Source organism: Leptosomus discolor, chromosome 2, assembly GCF_034619465.1.
Source record: "Leptosomus discolor isolate bLepDis1 chromosome 2, bLepDis1.hap2, whole genome shotgun sequence".
Lineage (NCBI taxonomy): Eukaryota > Metazoa > Chordata > Aves > Leptosomiformes > Leptosomidae > Leptosomus > Leptosomus discolor.
In genome coordinates, this window is record NC_141392.1 from 89,933,164 (window position 1) to 89,956,547 (window position 23,384).

The following is a 23,384-nucleotide window of genomic DNA, read 5'->3' on the forward strand; positions in this document are numbered from 1 at the left end:
TTTTAAATTTCTTCACACACAAATCTATCGGAGAATGTCTATGCATTCCCATATGTAGACTGTTGTCACTTACAGCACAAAAGTTATCTCCTTGCTCTTTTTCGTAGGCTCTGAATCCCATCACTAAATATGGATAGAGCTTTGCACTGACTTGCCATTCTCGCTTTTCACTTGCATCTTTCTTTAGGTGGGATAAACATCTGGAATCTTCTGCCGTGATCTACATTTATTCTTCTGGGGTATGAGAAACCCAATACCCTTTCCTCAAATAAATCATATCCTTAACTGATGTGAAAGCTATATTCTCACTCCTATTTTATTTTCTGCATAGGGACATTTTCTGGCAAGTCCTTATTCTGAAGGAAAATCTTCTGTCCCAATCCCAGTTTTTTGACTTCACTAACAGAAATTTATTTAATTTAGGAGTTAGTGTTTTACTAACATTTTTTCATCTGAGTCATTCCCTGAAGATTTTTCTACAATTCATAAGCATTCTTTATCCTCCATAAAAAAAAATTAGAGACAGAATACTGCATTGTCAAGCGTTTAAAATCTCAAAGAATTTTCATTGAAACATACTAAATGGTATTTTAAGTTGTGATAAGGTATGTGTCTAAAAGGTTTTACCCTTACATTCGAATATTTGATTGGTCAGGTGACCAATTTACCTTTCGCAAACCACTGTTTTGGTTAATAACAGATTTTTTTATCAAGGTATTACACGGGTGGAACTGCTGAAACAAATTTACTATACCATGTAAGTGAGGTATTGCTATTCTATGCAAATCCCTCTCTGTTGAGAACCTGACTGTTTTCTTGCTGTAAAGTAAATCATTTCTGCTTTCAGACAAGCGCCCTTGGCTTATTCGTAAATTCTTCATTATGGCAGACCCTGCAGCTTCAATGAACTTGGCCAGTTCCTTATTTTCTGTATAGTTTGTCTTTGGCAGAGAGCTAGACATGCACTTCTCCCAACTTGCAGCTTTCCACACATCTTTGTGACAACTCTCTCACCTTCTGTTTTACTCTCATATGCAGTAAAGTTGAATGTAAGTGACGGAAAGTATATGGTGCATGTTATTCAGCTTGTAGTGTAACATTGTGAAGTGTATCATGGTTCAAGGATTAAGAATGTTATATGTTAGTAAAACAACTGAATGATAATTAATTGACTCTACTTGATTGCATGGTCCATTCCTCTGTTGCAGAGAGAAAAGTAAAAATAGCGGATTACAAGAAGAGTAACATTTTGTTCTGTCATGTTAATTTTAATAATGTAGTGCCATTTCTGTTATGACTCCTTTCATTATCCTAAAATGAAATACTTGAATGTAATATAAAGCAATGTGTAGCAATATAATTGCACCCCAAAAAAAAAAGTCTCTTCCCATTCAGTTTACATATAACTCAGTTGCCTCTAACTGTATTATCACAAATCTAGTGCTAGCTTTTTATTTGTCTTCCTCCTCTGGGCTTCAGTGGAATGAGTTCCTGTACTTAATGGCTTTGCAGGTTTGTGATATTTGTTCAGCATGTTTGCTAAGCAATGAGCACTTAGCATTTGTCATCTGGCATCTTTCATTTTCCTTCCCCAGAGCACTTTAAAAAGGCCACATTTTGTTTGGGGGGAAAATAAAAGTACCTTGGCATATTTTGTGTTCTTTCAGAGATACTATACTTTTAGCCACACATGTGTGGGGGAAGCTCTTATAAATTTAGCCTGATGCAACAAAAGAATAGAACTTCTCTTTTGTCTTCAGCCACAGCAGTGAGTAACAATATTATTGAATAAAATCAGAATAAAAGGTGAAAGAATCAACATCACTGCTCTTGTCCAACAGCTTTCAGAGCAATGCATAAAGTTTGTTTTAAAGTAATTCCTGGTACCTGCACTCTAAAAAAATGAAGTGAGTTCTGGAGGGACATCTGTTTCTGTGGATAAAATAGTCATGCCAATTAGCCATGGTTAATGGTCCAAAGTCCAAGCTTCCATGAGACTTTTCATTTAAGCTGGCACACCTGGCTCTTAGCAACACTGATCATTAATTTTATCATGCGGAAGCTGACTTATAATTTAGAGGACTATGGACGCAGTATAATTCACTGCTTAGGAAGACGCTGGAGGAAGAGGGAGCAGTTAAGTAAATGTATTTATGATCATCTTATGTAGGAAACAGGTAACAGACAAATGTACTTTTTGAAGTCCATAAGAAAGTGTACTTTTGCTATAGCCAGTGTGTTGTAGCTAAGTCCCTTTGTACAAATATGGAAAAAATGTTTTTTGCTTTTTGTTTACATTGATTGAAAGTCAGAATCTACCTTCATGAGTTTCAGAGAGCTGTGTTCCTTGCACACACTTGGAATGAAATTATGAGTTCACTGAGGAAAGATTTTAGTAATTCTGACTAGATTTCTATCAGCTTCAGAGTGGGAGGTACAATTCCCTTTGCAAGTCCCTGTTTTCTGGGGTCCAGATGTTCTCTGTTCTTTAACCATGCACAAAGCATGGGGTCAAATTCTTAGTCCTGATCACTGTTAATACCCCCATGGGTTTTGGCTTCTAGATCAGATTCCTGGATGAAGAAAGTGTGTTTCAGACTTTGCTTCTAATTCATTACTTTGTTCCCTGAGACTATCAACAAAAATGCTCAATGTGTCTTTATGAATCAAGACAGTCCCTTGCAGAAAAATGCACCACATTGTACACAGGACTTTCAGGTTTATAAAATAATTTACGATTTGGAAATTCAAAGAATTAGGTCTTGTTCTGTTGATCATGGGCCAAATTATCTTTTTATTTTCCTTCACTTTTCTTCCTTTGTGACCTACAAAAACTGTTCATGTCCAATACTGCTTCCCAGCTTTTCCAGGCATTTTCTTTCACTTCCACTTTCTTATTACATGAGCACTGCTTTTGTGGTTTAGATGATTGAAATGGATTGAAAGGAAAGAAGTCTGACCCCAAACTGCTAGACATGTTTCACCAATCTCTAGACTGCACCTTTATAATATAAGAATGATGAAAAAATATTATTTCCCTAATTCATAAAAGGCTAAAAAATACGTTAATATTTGGTGAAATTTACTTTTTCAATCCTTATTGTTAAATGACAGTACTGCTTCTACCTCCAACTTGCCCTCTGCTTTGGATAAACTGTGCTGTAAGTTTTGGAATTTGTGGGGAATTCATACAGATTAATTGCATGGAGAGTCTCTTCTTACAATGAGTTTTCTAATTTCCACCTGAAGAGAAATATAGACCAGGGTTTCCCATGTTTCCTATGTTTCCCATTTTTCTCATCTCCAAACCTTGCTCTGGGCTCTGTTCCATTCTTCTGAAGCTGCCTGAGACAAGGTTAGAGTTTTGGCCTATTGGCAAACCTTTCTGTAACTCCTAGTAATTATGAGTACCACTTTTTAACATTGAGCCTAAGAATGGCATGCAAGTATGCTACAAAATCCATATCCTCATTTTTTAAAAAAAATAAGTATTCAAATATGAAGGATGCTTAAATATACTTTTCAATGTATGCAACAATGAAGGTCTATTTCAATGTGAAACATAATAAATGCTTCTGAAAACAGCCTACTGTGTAGTTTAATGTCAAATTGTCAGCTTTGAAATATAGACAGCTTAAAATGAGACAGCATTATGTTGAGTATTAAGTATTTTACTTTTGCCATTGATACTGTGCTTTTTCCATCTGCCTCTGCTTCTATTGTGACATATGTCTCCCGAAAAGGACCAGTAGTTGATTAACAAATTGTGCACAAGTTAAAAGGATTTTAATGAAAAGAAAGTGGTGGAATGTATTCAGGTCCTTGGTTTTAAAAGACAAATATTACTTGGAAAAAATGTCTGATGAAACTAATGGTTTTACAGAATAGAGTTGAACACTGTAAAGTGAACTGCTTTTCACCTCTCTCTGAAAGCTGTTCTGTGGTCAAACAACATTTTATCTACATATTTCATAACTGCCCTGTCTGTACTTTTCACCACTTTTTTACACTTTGATCTGATAACACCAGGAGCAGTCTGGTTTTCTGGGGTTACTACGTTCCAGCTGCACTTTGGCAGTGGGGAGTCAGCACTGTTTCTTGACTTATCAGCAATTTATTTTAGTTAAACCCAGTTGAAATGAGAACCAGTGAAAAGGTCTTCAGTTGATGACGCAAGTTTAGAAAAAATGTAAATAAAGTTGTTCTTAAGCAGGTGGCTGCAGTCAGCCCTGGTGCTGCTCTTGGGTACATGGGGTGCAGAGTGGGCTGGCTGCACAACTGATGAGGACCCCCATCACCCTGTCTACATCAGCTTCCTCTGGCCCAAGGGTTGTGCTTCACTGATCTACCTATGCAGACTGGCCACCGAAATCCCAGAGAAATCTGGGCTAAGGGGAATGAGTCTTTAAAGCAGATATGGTAAAATCCTGACTGTGACAAAGTCAGCAAGTCCTTTGACTCTTTCTATTTTTTTTTTTTTCCCTGCACTTTTCAAACTGCTAAAAAACCTGACTGAACTTCATCATCACCTACACCTTTCTTCTCAAGTATGTGCTTACAGTAACTTTTGCTAACAAATTGTAATACATGAAAATACTACTGTACACATAACCAGATAAGCTGTACCTGGTGATCTCCTTACTTTAAAAAGAGAAAAATCTTTTCAGAGAATTAATTCTGGAATTAACAGGTATATTCAGTACATTTTGAAAAGGTGGTGTTTTACAAGGGGTTTGTCATATATTGAGAGTACAATACTTGATGTAAACATAAATAATGGCAAACAGAAAGATACTTATTTGGCTTTAGTTTTATGAGCTGAGATAATCTATATTCCCCAATATCCTATAAACTGCAACACAAACCATCTACACTAGCTTGAGTTGGTACAAACAATGACTATTTTTCATGGATACACACACAACTTTGTGGATATCCATTCTATACTAATTATTTTTTATTTGGTTTAGATGATTAAAATCCCACATACAAAATATAAATTTTTCATTAACTCTTACATAAAAATCTCACTTTCTTCAGTTTGTTGAAATTATTCACAGGAGTCAGACAACTGAACACCTGCAGTTTTCTGTGTTGCTGATAATGTTCTACTTTGGCTGAGAAAAGTGGAGGCCTTCCAGTTCTCAATTTAGTTTGTTAAGTATTTCCATGACACCATTTCATTTGAAATGCACAAAGGTAGCAGAAAATCTTGCCCACATAATACCTGCTGAAACACTCAGCACAGTCAGTATATGTTTTACGATTTGCAGCATGGAAAATTAATAATTTGTTTTGTATATTCCTTCATCCTTGTGCATCAAAATGCATAGTATCTGTTGAAAGTATTGAATCATGAGAAAATCTGAAACACCGTTAGCAGTGAAACCCTGCTAATGCTAATTTGAAGTGCATGCTCTAGGGCCTTCATATGCTTTTCAGAGGTATTTTGGCCACCTTGGGTACACTGCACGTTAGCTGGCTTGCCCAAAATCAAATTTCTTGCAATCACTCTTTGAGTGCTCCATAGTACCTACAAGCTATTTAGCTGTTTGTGATGACTTCTGCTGCACAAAGTCTATACATAATGAAATACAGACTTAACATCTGGGAATCTTTATGTATGATAGAATTAGAACAACATGAACATTCAAGGCAAATGAGGATAGGGTCACTGAAACATAAGCTATGTTTCTTTAAAAGCTTGTAAACTCTGTTAACATATATCTTTTTCCCCAAATCATGGCATTTAAAGTTATAAATATTAGGAGTACCATAAGAACAGGCAAGAACTAAGCTAAAAATCTAATTTTTTTGCCTCCTTGTGAGTAAGCTAATTTTCATTATGTGAATTATGATTACATGTCTCATGAGGAACAGCTGAGGGATCTGGGGCTGTTTAACCTGGAGAAGAGGAGGCTGAGGGGAGACCTTATCACTCTCTACAACTACCTGAAAGGAAGTTGTAGCGAGGCTGGCATCAGTCTCTTCTCCCTCGTAAGAAGCAACAGAACAAAGGGAAATGGCCTTAAGCTGCATCAGGGGAAGTTCAGGCTGGGTATTAGGAAGGATTTCTTTACTGAAAGGGTTGTCAAGCATTGGAACAGCCTGCCCAGGGAGGTGGTGGAGTCACCATCCCTGGAGGTGTTTAAGACACAGCTAGATATTGTACTTAGGGACACGGTTTAGTGGTGTTGATAGAGCTAGAACAGAGGTTGGACTCGATGATCCTGAAGGTCTCTTCCAACTGAAACTGTTCTATGATTCTATGTTCTAACCCATACTATATTTTTTTTAGCGTGTAAGAACTGTGGAAAAAGTCAATAGTATTTTTGTTACCTGCAGTCTGGGAATTTTCTAATTTTTATTTATTTCTCCATCAGCTAAAAGCTCATTCTCAAATATTTTATTTTGACAAATATTCAGTGTACATCACTTTCTAAACTTAAAGAGCCAAATAGTCTAAAGAACACCACCGTCTCCATATTGGCAAGGCACACATTCAGATTCCACTGTTGAAGTTAAGTCATTTTTTGGACTCTTTTTCCAATGAAGAAGAAAAGTTTAAATTTTTGTAGAAACTGATGTGTTTGTCATATTCATCAGATGGCACAATATTCAAGAATTTAGTTTGTTACCTATTGTTTTCCAAAGAAGAGGTCAAGAAAGAGTAGTGGATAGGTTTAATGATAGAGATTTTCAACTCCATTTTCATATGTGCACCTTAAAAATGGTTTGCCATGTCAACATTTTTCAGCAGAGAATTTAAAAAAAAATAAAACATCAGTAGACCACTGCAATTGCTAATACCTATTCCAACAAAATAGTATGGAATGATTGCATACCTCTTGATAAAAAAACTTTTATCATTGTTCTGCTTTTCAAAAACAAGCCACAAAATTTCATATTTCAGGGTGCTTTTAATATATCCCTGAAGTTTAACCGCTGAGATCAGGGCATCACCCTTTCATCTTTTGACTTCTGCTGCAACATTTATTACTTGACTTTGTAATTTTTTCAGGGAAGGCTTAAGGATACCATTTAAAGCACTATTTGGTATCTCCAACTCATTGCCAATAATGAGAGTCTGCAAAAACTTATCTTGTTCATCTCCAACTTTCTAACATTAATTAGTAATGTGATACTTGATTTTTTTCCCCAGCCTTCCATAATAGCTTCTGCAACTTTCTCTGCCTTCTGACTTCATCTTTGAGTCTTAGAGCTTATGTTTAGGCCCATATGTATGTAATGTAAATTAAATGGCATTAACACAAATGGCAGGTTTTTTGTTATAAGAGAATGTGATAGAAATATAATTTTGGGGAGGGGGAAGAAAAAGAAAATACACTGGAGCTTTTCTGAAGCTGTATAGCAGTGGCAGACCCATTCTTTTAATTTCTTTTTCTTTGTTCAACTCAAAGACTTGTTCTTTATCCTATGTTAAACCTGGGGCTCAATATTTCCTTCTGCAATGAGGTACATGTTCATTCCTCTTATTCAGCCACAGGCAAGGCAAGAACAACCCTCAGGACACAGGGGATATATGGAATTTACCGCCTCCCCCCTTTGTTAGAGGTACTTCTATGGGAAGAATTGCATTTCAGGTTCTGTGGATGCTGTATCTGTTGGGTTACCCAATAGCAACACAAATACCTGTTGTGGTGTGGACATAAATTCTGCAAAAGAGTATGGAAGCCGTTGTCAAACAAACAATAATTTATCTCTACTTCATTCAGAGCATGAACAATAGAATTAGACAATTGTTCTGATGGGTTGGTTTTCCCTGGAAAATTCTAATTCAGTGGAATTAAATCATTTTGCGGGAACACATGAATTTTTCTAAAATCCCTGACAGACTGCAGTCTGCCAGCCAGGCAAACTGGGCCTCCCTGCTGGTTTATGGAGCTTCCCACTCCTAGGGAGCAGCTGAATGCATGGTCTGGTGTGATTTCTGTCTAAGACATTTAGCCAGCTGGCTCTGTGGCTTGGAATTTTTGAAATATTCCATTTCATTCTCCCAAAACACAATATTTTGAAAATTTCCATTCCATGGAAAAGCTCAAATTTATTAATTTTGTTCCAGCTTGGGGTAAACACCTTTTTATTGGAAGAGAAATTTATTTCTGAAAAGGTATCTCTGTTCTCCCAGAGTCCCAAAAAGAGAAGAGGCTTGGCTACAAGTGCCGTGAGCTGGTAGGTTTTACATGTCCTTTATACAACTTTATCAGCAAGGTGAGTATTTGTCACCACTGTGTAAGCCTATGCTGAATTTATACCTACAGCTTGAAATGAAATCTACTTAGAGGAAATGCAGATGTAAATGCGGGAATTAGTTTTCGCCTTCCGAAGGCAAACAATATGGAATATTCTTCTCTTTAAATGTTCATGTTACTAATTCTACTGTGACCATTAACGTTGTCTTTTGTTTTCAATATTGAGTTTAATTCTCTAACTCTGTTTTATTAATCCCATATGGAGTGAAGAGTGACATTCAGGAAGTAGCAAAGCTTTGCAGAAAATCCCCCATTGAAAGTAATGAAAAATAGTAGTGGTAGCTACAACTTTAATTGTTAAATTTGACAGCTGAGTACTTAAATCCACAATGTCATTGTAGTCTATTCTGCCTCAGTTGTCATGTAATAAGTTCTGCTCTTTTTCCACTGCAGTCTTTTGTGTGTTGCAAGATATGTTAGACTTCCTAATTCCTGGAATTCCCATTTAATCTATTCTGTAAAAAAAAAAAAAAAAAAAAAAAAATAGTCAGAGACAGACCTACAGCAAAACCGATGAAAGTCTGAAGTTACATCTCATACATCTACATTTTTATCTCTGTCCCTTTAGAAGACACAGGCAGTAAGTGAAGACTCCAAACTAAAGAGTTAAGACTAGATATTAAAAAAAATAAATAAATAACACCACATCTTCCTAAAGTCATAGAGAAAAATAGTTAATGAAGAAACTGAAGAACAAACTTAGGACAACACTTGCTTTATTTTTCCATCCTAGTAGAATTCAACTTTGAATTTTTTCTGGTGGTTTTGCACATGGGAAGAAATATCATATTTATCTGATGTAGACATGAAGATTCTAGCTCTTTGTGAGAAACAAAATGAGCATTTTTACTTTGACATTAAAAAATGTTACTCATGAGAATATCCTATGAAAACAGAATTATAGTTTGATTAAAACAAGAGGAGAATGTTACTTGGAAAGCAACAACAAAAATGTTTAAATATTTACCAAATTCTATTTCCCTCCTCCCTAGTTTATCATAAAAATATTAAGATGCCAAGCCAGATGTTTTGGATGTCTTGATAAACTTCCTGGTATTGTTCTCCATAACCATAAGGCAGGAGGGAGTTCAATCCCTGAACAAGATGTTGTGATGCTCTGGCTGGCAGAGATCTAAACATCTCCACCCACTTAATTCCTGTGGCTGGTTAAAAACTGTTACTGCTCAATTCCTACAGGCGGTCCAGACAGACGCAACCCATCCTATCCTTGCTGCTGGGACCTGAACTCAAATAGCTCTGAAAAAAAATAATGCTAGGTGCCCATCCCCATTGTTAGGCATCTGTTACAAAGTTCCCATCTACATAAGGTCTTGTACTGCTTTCGTGTTTGTGTAGACACTCTAGAAAAGAAAAGTTTGGAGTCGATTTAGACTAAATAACACTGGGCTTACATACTATGAATGCAAAGTTTGTAAGCGAAAATAGTAGTAGTGTCTTTTCCATGAAGTACGGACAGAATTGATAAGGTACATAGTTAATGAAATCAGTCCTCTGGTTGTAATAGAACAACATTCAAAATAGCATTTAATGTGTGCACACTATTGCCACTATACCTCCATCTGTGTTAGATATGCTAAAAAATAATAGTTATTTTACTAAAAAGAGAAAAACAAGAATACTATTTAGAAGTGGAGAGACATCTGGTCTGATTCCTCTGTCACCGATACGTACAATCCTGCAATGCAATGCTGCTGAATGAATGGTTTTCCTTTTGCACTAAAGTAGAAGTGTGAGATGAATATGACCCATCATTTTTCCTTGTTGGTTCTCCCATTTGGACCCCTTATAAACAAATTCTTACATACCTACCATACTCTTTATAAACTTCATATTGGAATGGAAGTACACAAAGCAAAAATGCAGTAAAGCATCAAGTCTAGGAAAAGAAAGGTAAAGGAAAGTTTTGTTGTTTTTTACTAGCCTTAAATCAGTTCTTTTCTCTGATCATTGAAACACTTTCTACATCATTGGTGCAATAGGTTTTGAGCTGTTTCTTTTCAAAATGCCTTTAAATTTAATACGATGGAAAAATGACATCATGTATCAATTTAAGCAGGACAGGGTGGGTTTAAGATATTGGTAATGTGTCTGTTGTTTAAGGCACACTAGAGCTTACCTTGTTACTACTTGTTAAAACTGGAGCTGATGTCAATTCTGGAAATAATTACAAACTTGGCAAAACAAGTTAGTAGATTCTGAAACGATTCCAAAATGAGATATCAAGGGAAGAATCCTATTTATAGAGACAGTAGAGAGAAGTTTCTTTGATAAAGAAACAGTGAGTGTATGTGTATAATCTTTCTGATCTCATTCAGCATTGTGAGTAAATTTGTTGCTCTCTGTATCCTTTTTCGTTATTCACACATTGCTATCTGTTTATCTGTAGGGGGATGGAAGGTGCCTATATGTTTCTTACTAATCCCTTCAAAGCTGTCAGGCTTATTTCCCTGAGGAGGGCTTAATTATTTCGGTTCATATCTAATCACTTGATTTGCGAGTTTTGTGCCACTTGTCCAATAAAAATTTTCCTAAGTTTCAGACAATTGGACTGCCTAATTCTCTTGATGTGTAATGCACTGTGATGAAGGTGCAACTTCTTCTATTGATACTAGTTGATACTCAGGTCCAGTAGAATGTCCCAGATGTCCTTGTGGATGCACCCAGACATCACATACTGCTTTTACCTAGTCTAAGATTCTTTGTTAGCTTTGGAAATTTCTCTCTTCATTGCTCACTGTCATTAAGGTCAGGTATTATGTTAGAATACATATTTATGTGAACTGATGATATAAAGTGTTAAATAACTACATCTCCCACGCTGATAAACACTGTACCTTCCTAACACAGATCAGAGGCACATAGAAAGGCAGTGTCACAGAATCGCAGAATAGTTGAGGTTGGCAGGAACTTCCACAGGTCATCTTGTCCAACCCCCCCTGCTCAAGCAGGGCCACCTAGAGCCAGTTGCCCAAGGTCATGATGGCTTCTGAATGTATCCAAGGCTGGAATCATCACAATGTCCCTGAGCAACCTGTGCCAGTGCTTGGTCACCCTCACAGTAAAAAAAAACATTTCTTGATGTTCAGACAGAACCTTCTGCATTTCAGTGTGTGCCCATTGTTTCCCTCAAATAGTTCAAAGTGCAGGCTCAGTATTTCTCTGGATCATTTCTAAGGTTTCTTTTCAGCAGATTGTTCTTATCCCCTAGCCCAGAGTAAAGCCAGTGAAAGGTGTCAGGAAGGAGAATTATGGGAAAAAAATATCAAGGGTAGCTTTAACTCTCCTAGGTAGAAGACTTCCATAGCTATTTTCAATCTGACAGTGATGAAAATCACAAATATGTTTATTTTTGAAGGGTTGTACCAGATGACGGTATCTGGTATGAAACACTATTTCCAGGTAGGTTGCCTGATACTTAAACAGGTGGCCACTTGATGTGTATTATAAAGTTGATTTGTGCAATGTGTCTATTGTGTTTACAATGGATGCACTGCTCACTAATTCACTATCTTTGTAACTCACATGCCTGTAATTTTTATGAAGATTTCCCAGAAAATAATCCAGAAGTCTAAGGTAAGAGCCATATTTCCCACAGGTGGCAAAAATGGGATGGCAGCTGTGAATCATGAGCTGCTGTGCAGCAACTCTCTGCTCCAGTAAACAAGGATGATAATGCAATGCAAAATGTACCTCGCTCATCAGACTGCTAGAACTCTAAAAATGGCAAGGACACCCAGAAACATCAAGGACAAAAAATATTTGGGTGATGCAATCCGGATCATTCTATAGAACAGAGCATCAAACTGCATTGTTACGGCTGGTGTTCCACGGCCCACCTCTGAGCATAAGTGCTGCCTAATTTAGAAAATCATCCATGATTTCTAGTGCCAACCAAAGTATTCCTTATAGAGAACAGAGCTGGACAAGTTTAATTTGGAGGCTGCGTGCTACCAGCATAAAAACAATGTGTTAGTTAGTAAAGTAAGAATGGTAGTTTCACAAGAAGTGTAGTAAATTTGTGCAAATTACTTACTATGCTTTTGTTAATTGATGCTCTCACCTTTTCACATTGCAAATAAAATTAACAAAATGGATCATGGCAAACAGTACAAACCCAAACTGTCAGTTACCTTTACGCATTAGTAAAAATAATTACATTTTATATGTAATACAGTACCTGACATATAGTCAAAATAGAAGTAATTCCTCTTGCATCCAACCATTCATTTCCTACTGATAGGATTTGATGGAATTATTTAGTTTACATTGGTTTCTCACATGCATCACAATAATTTTCTGCATCCAGAAAAAGATGACAGCCCTGTAAACTATTTAATAGTACATATGTTTATGCAGATATGGGTGTTTTGACACTGTACCACATGTGCTATTTTCAGATATGGCTGTAACCTTTAAGGAAATCTGGATACCTCTTTTCATTTTCAAATCGCTTCCATTAACATTCTTCCACAGAGCAGACGCTCAAAGGCAATTATTCAAGAAGAGCAAGTAAAAAAGTGTCATGCTTGCTGTAAGTCATGCTACAGTGCTCTGACCCTGGAATGCACTACAGCACAACGTGATGTGTCTGCATCTTGAAGGTATAAAAGCAAAAAGCTCTAACAGAAAATGGTAAGTCAAGTGTAATGACGAATTGTGATGATAGGAATCCCTCTGATTCATGTCTTCAGACCTACATAAAGCCCCAGGAAAACTCATTCAAAGTCCATTTTCTCTCCACAGTTTTGTGGATTCATTTTTGTCAACAAAATTTACATTGAGGGAAATATGAGAAGGATCTTGGAGCCAACTGAAAGATCAGAAAAAGAACATCTCACACTTTTATGTGTAGTAAATGCTAGCAAAAAACATTAATAGTTCTGGGCAAGAAGTCTTTTAAAGCTACAGGTTTATAGTAGGTTATCCAAAACATAGGCACTGAATATCAGAACAGGCTGCTGTCATCAAAGTACACCTTCTTTGAAAGGGAATGGATAAACATTTGCTTCATCATTATGGTTAGCAAGCATCATAATAACTGTGGCAATCCATGTCTGCCCTTGTAGTTGACTGCCAAGGATTTTGAACACAGATGATGAAGGCTATAGCTGGAATCAGATTACTCTGTGGGTGGAAAATGTTGCTTGGTGAATGATGGGCTGGTGAGAGACCTGTTATTCTGTTTCACCAGGTTTTCCAGCAGAAAACCAGACTCATTTCTTCTGCAGCTGAAAGAATTTGCCTTCCTAACTTGTTCTATGCTGCTTAAGAGTGAGACATTGGACATGGGTAGGCCGCTTCTGCCAAAATATATCTCAAACCAATCCATTGTCCATCTCCGAAATCTGAAAAATGTGACCATTCAACAGCCAATTTACATACCTTGCTCTCTCTGCTTGTAGGATCACAGGCAGCTTTGCCGGCCGTGGTCGCTTTTATGTTTTGCACTACCTCACATGAAGGAATCGCTACTCAAATATGCTCCGCTTACAGGAATTCTCAAATTTGAAGCACCATGTTAGGACTATGGCTGGGCAAAAGAGAATATATTTTTTCCACAACCTTTGCAGGTTGTCTGTGGAGTTTCATGAAAAATCAAACATAAAGCAGAAGCTTGTTGATCCCATAAACAGTCACTCCTCCCTGTTTTAAAGAGATAGGAAGTACATAGTTTATGCAACCTAATGTATATACATGGATATCATGTAAAAGAGAAGAGAAATTTTCATGTGACCTTGGAAGCTGGGTACATCTTAGCACTGCATCTTAGCACTGAGTAGGAGAAGATACCTTAGGTAAACATTACTGAAGTCAGGAGCAGGGAATGGAGAAGTGAAAACTTTCCCTTCTTCACTCATGCTCTGGACATTGAATCAATACGTGCAAGGTATTTCTAATCTATTGCTAACTTATATGGCCAGGCCTACCATCTCAGTTTCTTTGTTAGCAGGAGGCATTGGTGCTCTTCTAAGATGGAGCTCCCTATCAACTTGACCTGGTTAACATTGGCTCTGTGTTGTTGCTACATATTCAGATGGGGTATATCGTGTGAGCTCACGTTGGCTAAGATGAGCATCTCCTGCAACCATGTGGATCAGGGCATACATTGGGCAATGCTAAATTGTAGCATAGACTCAAGGTTTCAGATTCTCATGTTTTTCTGAATTTGCCCTAAATTATGGCTGAACACAACCGTCCATTCCATGAGAGTCAAGCACTTGAAAAACAGGGGAGAGATACTCACAGTCCTTCTACAACTTTCCTCTCTGTAACTACTAGTACATTGTTATTTCTTGTCAGTGGAGTTCTCTACTGCCAGCTCCAAGCTTCAATTTCGAGGGGAAGAATTAACAAAAAACATGTCAGCACTCTAACAGCTAATTAAAAATGAATGAAGGTCTAATATAATGAATGCCTTATTTTAATCTGTGCTGGAAAAATGTTGTATTGCTTCAACAATGGGGAAGATGTATTACATTTGTCTTCCACATTGTACCATTTAAGCAAAAATTATGGCTTTTTGAAGGTATCATAAATCTTTACATTGCTGCAGAATTATATGGTATTCCATGACTAGGGTATTATTTTAAGTCTTATTTTTTAGTTCCCTTTCTATTATTGTCAATATTTATTTTTCATTTTATCTATTTTATCAGCAGATTAGCTTTGCTCTGAAACCACCCTAATTTGCATCAAGTCGACTTTGTTTGCTTTTGCCTTCTCTCTCTTTTTGACTAGACGAAGAGCCACTACTTGATTGTGTTTCCTGACTATGTCTAAACCTCCAGTTAAGAAGAAACATCTGGAAAAGCTGAAACTTTTGGTAGAAATTGATGTTTGACTATTGTTGGCAGCCGAATCTGTTTACAGATAAAAGGTGTGGGTGTAACTTTCCATATAAAATTTTTTCTTAACCTATGAAACTGAAACTTTAGAGCTGAACAGAGTTCAGCTCTGAGGCCCTCTGCATAAGAAAGACATGGACCTGCTCAAGGGCCTCCAGAGGAGAGCCGTGAAGATGATCAGGGGCTGGAGCGGCTCCCCTATGAGGACAGGCTGAGAGAGTTGGGGTTATTCAGCCTGGAGGAGAGAAGGCTCCAGAGAGACCTTATGTTGTCCTTCCACTACTTCAAGGGGGCCTGCAGGAAGGATGGGGAGGGACTCTTTATCAAGGAGTGTAATGATAAGACGAGGGGTAACGGTTTCAAACTGAAAGAGGGGAGACTTAGATTAGAGATTAGGAAGAAATTATTTCCTGTGAGGGTAGTGAGACACTGGAACATGTTGCCAAGAGAAGTCGTGAATGGCCCCTCCCTGGCAGTGTTCAAGGCCAGGTTGGATGGGGCTTTGAGCAACCTGGTCTGGTGGAACGTGTCCCTGCCCATGGCAGAGGGGGTTGGATCTAGATGATCTTTAAGATCCCTTCCAGCCCGAACCATTCTATGATTTTATGATTCTATGAAGATGGAACTATCCCATATAGGAGCGTAATGATCCTGGGATCTGATCCAGAATCGCACCTAAGATAGAATATGCGGCACTTGTTCTGCTAAGCCTGAAGTTAACCTATTGTCACAGCTTCAACAGCACTGACATATTTGAGCATGAAACTTGGTGAATTACTCCTGTAGATTGTACAGTTGCTTGCCCACCATAATTATATTCATGTTAAGCACGCCCACAGTGGACACATGAAGGGAAAAAGAAGTAAGTAGCAGAACTGAAGAGGATTACCTATCTTTCATTACAAAACTCACAACTTCTCAGTCCTTGCATGATCAAAAGTGTAATGGGTGTCTGTCAGGGCTGGTTCTTGCGTGTTGTCAGTACTCATTAGTCATTATGTTCTTAATCCTAGTATTACATAGGATTTGGAAGGATTTTATTTTCCATAGTATCTTTACCCAGAAGAAGAGTAACAATGGGAATCAACATCAAATATCTTTACAAGAAGGTCGAATTTTTCATCACAAAATTTTATGACTTTCTCATAAGATATTATTGAAATTGCCCTACAGTTCTCCTGCACTTAACATATAAAACTGAAATTCATCAGGGCAACATATAAATCAACTATTTGCAGACTCACCAGCTAGTTATTCTGTCATTTATCTCTCTGAAGTCAGGCCTTGCCTTGCCTGAACATAGATTTGCCAATTATTTTTTGTTGCTTTTAACTAAGTTCTACATCCTGGTGAAACAGCTGCACTGTGCATTTATTATTTCAATAATATGAATATAGTTTTTAAAAAAACATATAGATATGTTTAAGAAAAAACTTAGTTTTTAATAATCTTCTTATGTTGCCTCAGAGAGTACACCAGCTTGTTGAGAAAGGGCAAAACTGAATGTATGAATGAATTCCTCAAATCTTACAAGGTTAACATTCAGCTTTGGGAATACTTCATAGTTTCCTCTCACACTAGAGGAACTTAGTTATTCTTCCAGCTGATATTGCTAAATAAGTGGGTTTTTTAAAATCATAGTTCTACTTTTAAACTAACATTTTCCCCTGCTAACATGTGATTTTATTCAAGTGAAGGTTCATTTTACAAAGCCATGTAACAGGTACTTTCATGTACCTTCACAGCTCAGATTTTAGTACCGTTTAATTGATTTTTAGTTAGACAGCAGTCCTCAGAAGACTCTGCGTTCACACTGCAGTAGTTTGTATTACTTTTTGCATTTTCAGCCTCCATTTTAGGTGCAGATAGCCCTTTAATCAGTCAGACTTCAGTATGCAGAAATGTGAGAAACTCCAGCAGATTCAATGTGATTAGACAATTTGTCTCTTATATCTAAATATCTTTCATGGGTTTCATGAGGCAAGTGGAGGTATCACCTCAAGTGTTAGCTGAACCTGCAATTCAAGTGAATTTTTGAAGGACCAGAGTATATGTGGGGAAAAAAAAAGGAATTATTATCAATATTCAGATGTTTTCTTTTTCTGTTTGCAGTGGTCGTTTCTGTCTAGGTCAGGGAGCTTGAAAATATATGGAAGGGGAGACTGGAATGAAAATTAATTTTATTTTTTAAAAGTAGGTTGTGAATTTGGAATCTCTGTCATGTTTTATTGCATAAAAAACATTTCTAACTTAGGAATTTATATACAAGTATGTATCTAGTTTGCAGGAATGAAAAATTAATAATTTCTGCAGTATTGTAATTGGAATCAATATTTTTTGATTCTCCAAGGAATAAATAAATTCATAAAAGGAAAAATATATAGTCTTAAGATACTATCTGAAGAAGGCTAGTCAAAGTTATTTTTCACTGAATGCAGATGAGATACAAAGAAAGAGGAAAAAAATGAATGTTGTATCAAATGGGAATTCCTTTACCTAGTCATGTTGATTAATGCTTCCCCTAGTAACCTTTGTAGTCTCAATAGGGCTTGCCAGTGAAAGTCTGTATTACAAAATAGTACTATTTTTGTATCACTAAAAAAGTCTAAACACTTCAAACAGAGCTCAAATAGGGAAAAATAAATGAAAATTTGGCAATATTTTTCCTAGGCAACCTCTTATGCTCTCTTGGTTGTATTTTCATTTATTGCCTCTGTAAAAAATGTATCATCTAGAAATCACACCTATGGCAAGCAAGCAATGCCATATTCTCCCACCACCATATCCCTGAATGAAGCTTTCATTGAAGGGTTGGGCAATTTTTATGATCAAAATATCAGTAATTTGTAAACCTTCCTAAGTTTCTCCCTGTGGCTTGGAAGTCTATCTGTTGTACTGTTGGCTGTGGTGGGCTGATGTTGGCTGTCTGCCAGGTGCCCATGCAGCTGCTCTCTCACTCCCCATTCTCAACAGGACAGGGGAGAAAATAAGATGGAAAAACTCATGGGTCAATATGAGGACTGGGATCTTGATCATTTACCAATTACTGGCAAAACAGACTCGCCTCAGGGGGAAATAAGTTAAATTATTGCCAGTTAAAATAGATTTGGATGGTTAGAAACAATGACAAGACTTTAAACACCTTTCCCCTGCTTCCCCTTTTCCCAAGCTCAACTTCACTTCTTTACTCTTGATTCCTCTACCCCTGCCCTAAGGGGTGAAAGGGAATGGGGAATGGTGTGATCACTCCATAACAGCTCCTCTCTGCTGCTCCTCCTTCCTCACACTTTTCCCCTGCTCCAGTATGGAGTCCCTCACATGGACTACAGTCCTTCAGAACAAACCTTCTCCAGCATGGACTCCTGTCCATAGGCTGCAGGGGAATCTCTGCTCCAGTGCCTGGAGTGTCTTCTCCCCTCCTTCTTCTCTGACCTTGGGATCCACAGGGCTGTTTTCCATACTTCTTTTCCTCACTGCTGTGCAGCATTTTTCCCTTTCTTAAATATGTTTTCCCAGCGGTGCCACCATCGTGGCTGTGGGGCTCAGCAGTTCTGTGCAGTGGGTCAGCTGGAACAAGCAGTGTCTGGTATTGGACAGCTCTGGCCTCTCCTCACAGAGGCCACCCTGCAGCCCGCGCTGCCAGCACCTCACCACGGACAGCCAGTATATGAGCAAATAACTACCAATATCTGTTAAGATCTTTGTAGTTCAAAAAAAGAGACAGGAAATAAGAAAGAAAACTGATGAAAGGATTTGAGAAGAGACATATTAAAAGTTTAAGTAATAAATACAGATTTTGATGAGGATGGGTACATATATAAATATGGGGGCAGGGAGAAAGAGAGAAACTGAAAATGGTAAGACTTAAGTGACATGAATGTGCACAAACAGCTGCAAGGTGTTATGCACACCAAGAACTTTATAGCAGATGGAAAAATAAGAACAGAACAACAAGAAAAGATTAAGAGGAAAAGTAAAATAAAACATAGGGGATAGCTTTATGAGGAAATAGAAAGAGAATTCAGGAAAAGATGTGAGACAATGTCAAAAACGGTTCAAAATTACCAAATGCTACAGAAATTGGTGCAGCTGTGTGTGTCCTAGGACATGAGGGGACTTACTGAGTAAAGCTGAGAAAATCAAAGCTGAGAAATTAGGACAAGTGGGAAGGAACAGACACAAACAGGAAATAAAAGAAAGAAAGAAACTGAAAATTCTGAAGAAGATGGCAAAATGAACCACCCTCCTCTCCCCCAGAAATGCCTGTAGCAAAGATTTCTTCCTTCAGATAGAGAAAAATTGGACTCAGATAGATGTAATTGTAAGACAGAGGATGAACCCAAAAGCATAGGCGTTGCTTCAATCGCTGTTTGCCTGTATATGTCATATGATGTGTTCAGAAGGACCATTTTGGCCGTAAAATCTATGCATCTTCACAGGATGTGTAACTTGATGACAAAAATAAATGCCTATTTACAACTGTTAACAGCTTTTTTAAACATTAGTTTGTTTCTGAACATTTGGTAAAACAATTGTCCTGTTTTAATAGAACAGATATTATATGTAATTCCATCTAGAAGCAAAACAAAATAGATATCTGTAACCTTAACAAACAGAAATGGTGATTTATCTTCTCTTCAATCATAGAATCATAGAATGGCTTGGGTTGGAAGGGACTTTAAAGATCATCTAGTTCCAACCCCCCTGCCATGGGCAGGGACAATGTTACATCTGGAAATCTATGAAGCAAAGCGAAAAAACAAATATCAAACAAAACCTTCTCTCAAAGATAATAAATGAGATTCCTACTGTCTAGTTGCAGGAACAGGCTTTTTCAGTTCCTTTACACAATTGATAGATAATCTCATTTGCGTATTTTAGAAGTTTATTAAGACTCTCCTCATTTGGTCTAGGATTGTCTCTTTGGCCTTTTATTTGATTCTAAAGAAAGTGAGTTTCACAAGTTTTCTGCACTTCCAACAAAAAAAATCAGTAGGGCTTCAGGCCAGGGTAGCTCAATTTGGTACGAAATTTGATATAAACTGAACTACACATAACTAGGAGGAGAGTGGAATAGCCATATGTGTGTAATATTGGCATGGGGCTAACGGAGACCCTGAATAACAGTCTGAAAAAAATGACTGCATGGCTATTTTTTTTATTCTCTTTAATTTATTGCTTTCCTTCCTGTTTGCCAGTTTCTTCTAATTTTTAGGTGAAATGTTGTGGCAGTAAATTCTGAGGCTCTTTTGGCTTTCCTATCTTTCCTATTTGTTTGCTGGGGGAGGTGGTGCTTTTTTTAATAGAAATTTTTATCTTGCTTGAACTGTAGCTCTATGGAAATACTAGATAAACACTCAAAATCAGAATTCAGCCTCTGCACTGAGGGGACTTCAGTGATACAGCTCAGATATGAGCAAGGGCATCTCCTGAAATGGCTTTGTTCATGTGTAGGTGAATCAGGCAGAGATTTACTAATCTTGTTTTGTAAACATAGTAAATTAACCAGCTTGAAGTTCACCTGTCCCCTAAAACTACAGACTGATGCAAAACATGCAAATAGCTCTCTTTCCCCTATGACTTCTTGTGAAACTCACACAGGTAGTGGGTAAAACTTCTGGCAGATTACATTATTTTACTGCAATAAAATCTATATTTTACAGCTGAGGGGGGCTTGGGGTTTTTTGTGCTTTTTTTTTTTAAGGGCTCTTTGTTTTGGTTTATTTATTCGTCAATATTTAAGCCCTTTTACCTCTAAGAGAGCAGTAGGAACACTTGTGAGCTATTCACTGCAGAAAAAGGAGTGTTTGCATTGAGCAAAGTGTGCTGTTAATACTAGACTATTGTCAGCTAAGGTTAGCTAAGATGTAAGATTTTGTCTACAGTTTGTAGTGTTTGTTCAAAGAGATGAAGATCAATTGCTTGTTTCTATATTTGACCCATTTTTGCTGTTATCAAAGCCAGCTTTGAGTTCAGCTAAAAATTTTAGCTTCTCAACTGATCCTTGGCTGTAGTTTTTCTAATGCAATTGCATGGCATCTGATGCTGGCCTCAGTATTTTTTTGGTCAGGCATCCAGTTATGGTGCTGATGTATCTGGAGTTTTCCTTTTTCTAGAATGTGCATATATGCATAGATGCATGGATGTCTATGGAGATCTGATGTCTATGTGGGCTCAGGCTGCAAGTATTGTCACAGCTGGGAGAATATCCTGAGCACACATTGGCCTGAGTTCCTGCACATGCCTCTGAAGGCCAGATGTAGTACAAGCTTTTAGGAAATGCTAAGTTTTCAAGAGATAAGATGCTCCTGTATTTGGAGCCATAAAGCTTGCTTTCACTAGGGAGAGAGGTAGAGATCCAATTTTACACATAGTTCACTGGTTCTGTATTCTTTAAATCCCTGGAATTTGTAATTCCCATGCAAGGTGCAGAAAAATCTGGTTTTGATGGACACTTACCCCATTTTCCTCCCAGGATCCTGGTATCAAATTCTAAGCTGACTGTGACTTAGGCATGACAAATCTTTCTCCCTTTTTATTTGAAGGGTCCACATCCCTTTAAAAATTACTCTTTGGAGTCCATTGAAATTTTTGATTGGTCTTCTAAGGAAATGGAGCCGATGAGAATGCACTCTTAGTCTATCTATTTATCAATCTCCTTGCTGGTCCATTGGCCAATTTAATCCAAATCTAATGAGGCAGAAAAGTCTCAGAGACATTCAGACGTTGTGATTTTAAAGAAAAATCATCAGCATGAATACCTAAAGCACACATTGCTCTTGCTTAGCCAAACAGTTGGAAGTCGGGAGAGGAAACTGGGATTTTCTAGTCAGAGATACAAGAGGGAAGTGAAACCTTGTGTAGGGATTTTTTAAGGAGGTTGGTAGAGAAGCCAGAAAAAGACGGATGGTGGATTACTGTAGTGGTTGGTATACGACAGAGCAGATGTAAACAAATACATAGGAAACCCAGCTCTACCTGTTCTGCTGTTCATGGAACAATTTTGTCTTTAATGTCATTAATGGAAATGTATTTTAATTAAATTCCCTTTTTTCGTGCTAGAAGGATGACCTTTAAGTATGTGCATACGTGCAACACATTTACAAATGAGTTTATCAGTGTAGGGATACGTAAAAAAGGGACCTGAATCTATCAACAAAGTCAGGTGGTCCCTTCCAGAGGGACCTGATTCTAATATGAATATCTTTTTTCTCTCATATATCAACAAAATGATGGAAAGATGCCACTGAATCTAAAGTGAGGTCTCTGTTTTTTTTCTCATTGTACTCTCTTAGGGTAAAGACTTTCAGGTCCATATATTTTCTGTACTGTATGTCCATTGTAAATTATGACAATAATTAGGAGAATAAGGCCTCATATTGCAATTTCTCATAAAATATCTGTAAATGCACTTAGCATTAATTACTCGAAGAATAACTTCCTTAAAAAGCAAAACAAATTCTTTAGGCAGTTAGCAATTCATCTCCTAAGGATGAAAATTTAACATCAGAGATACTAGTTGTAAGCTAGATTCTGTTTTAAAGTCAAGAATTTAATCCTTTACCCTGATGACTGAGTGAAGGTAGGTTTATTACCTTCAAGCTCCACACCGAGAGTTTCAGGGAATGATTATTTTATTACATCTTTAGAGGCTAAGGCTCATCTGCAATAGTGAACCGACATAGATCCCAAGCAGTTGAGAATACCGTACTCTCCAAATTATTCAGAACTATTGCAAAAGTCAATTGTATAGTGAAAGTATATGGTCACCAGATGGCCTTATTTGTTTGCCATGTAAACTGGAGGTATGACACAAAGAATCTCCTTTTGTGTTTTGGTGTACAAACATTGCATGGACACCATATGAGCACTAGGTCTTATGGCCAGTCTATCATGCAAAAAACCTGCTTTGTTCTTTCAGTCTAATTCCTTGCATTTACTTTTCCAGTAAGTCCAAAGTTAATTTCCCTTTTGACACAGATGTCCTATGTTTTATTACTTGTTCATAGACATCTCAGACAGATGAAAAATATAACTTTCTTTTTTTTTTTTTTTGTTTTTGTTTTTTCGACTAGTCAAATGGTATGTTACAATGAACAAAAATTAGAGAAGCACATTGACATCCTGTATTAACTTTCTGAGTTCTATAACTTCTTCTATTAGAATTTCAGTTTCAGGGAGGACTTCTGATGTGTCCTCCATAAAGTTCCTCCCAAGCTCCCCTATAGAGAACTTATATTAATAT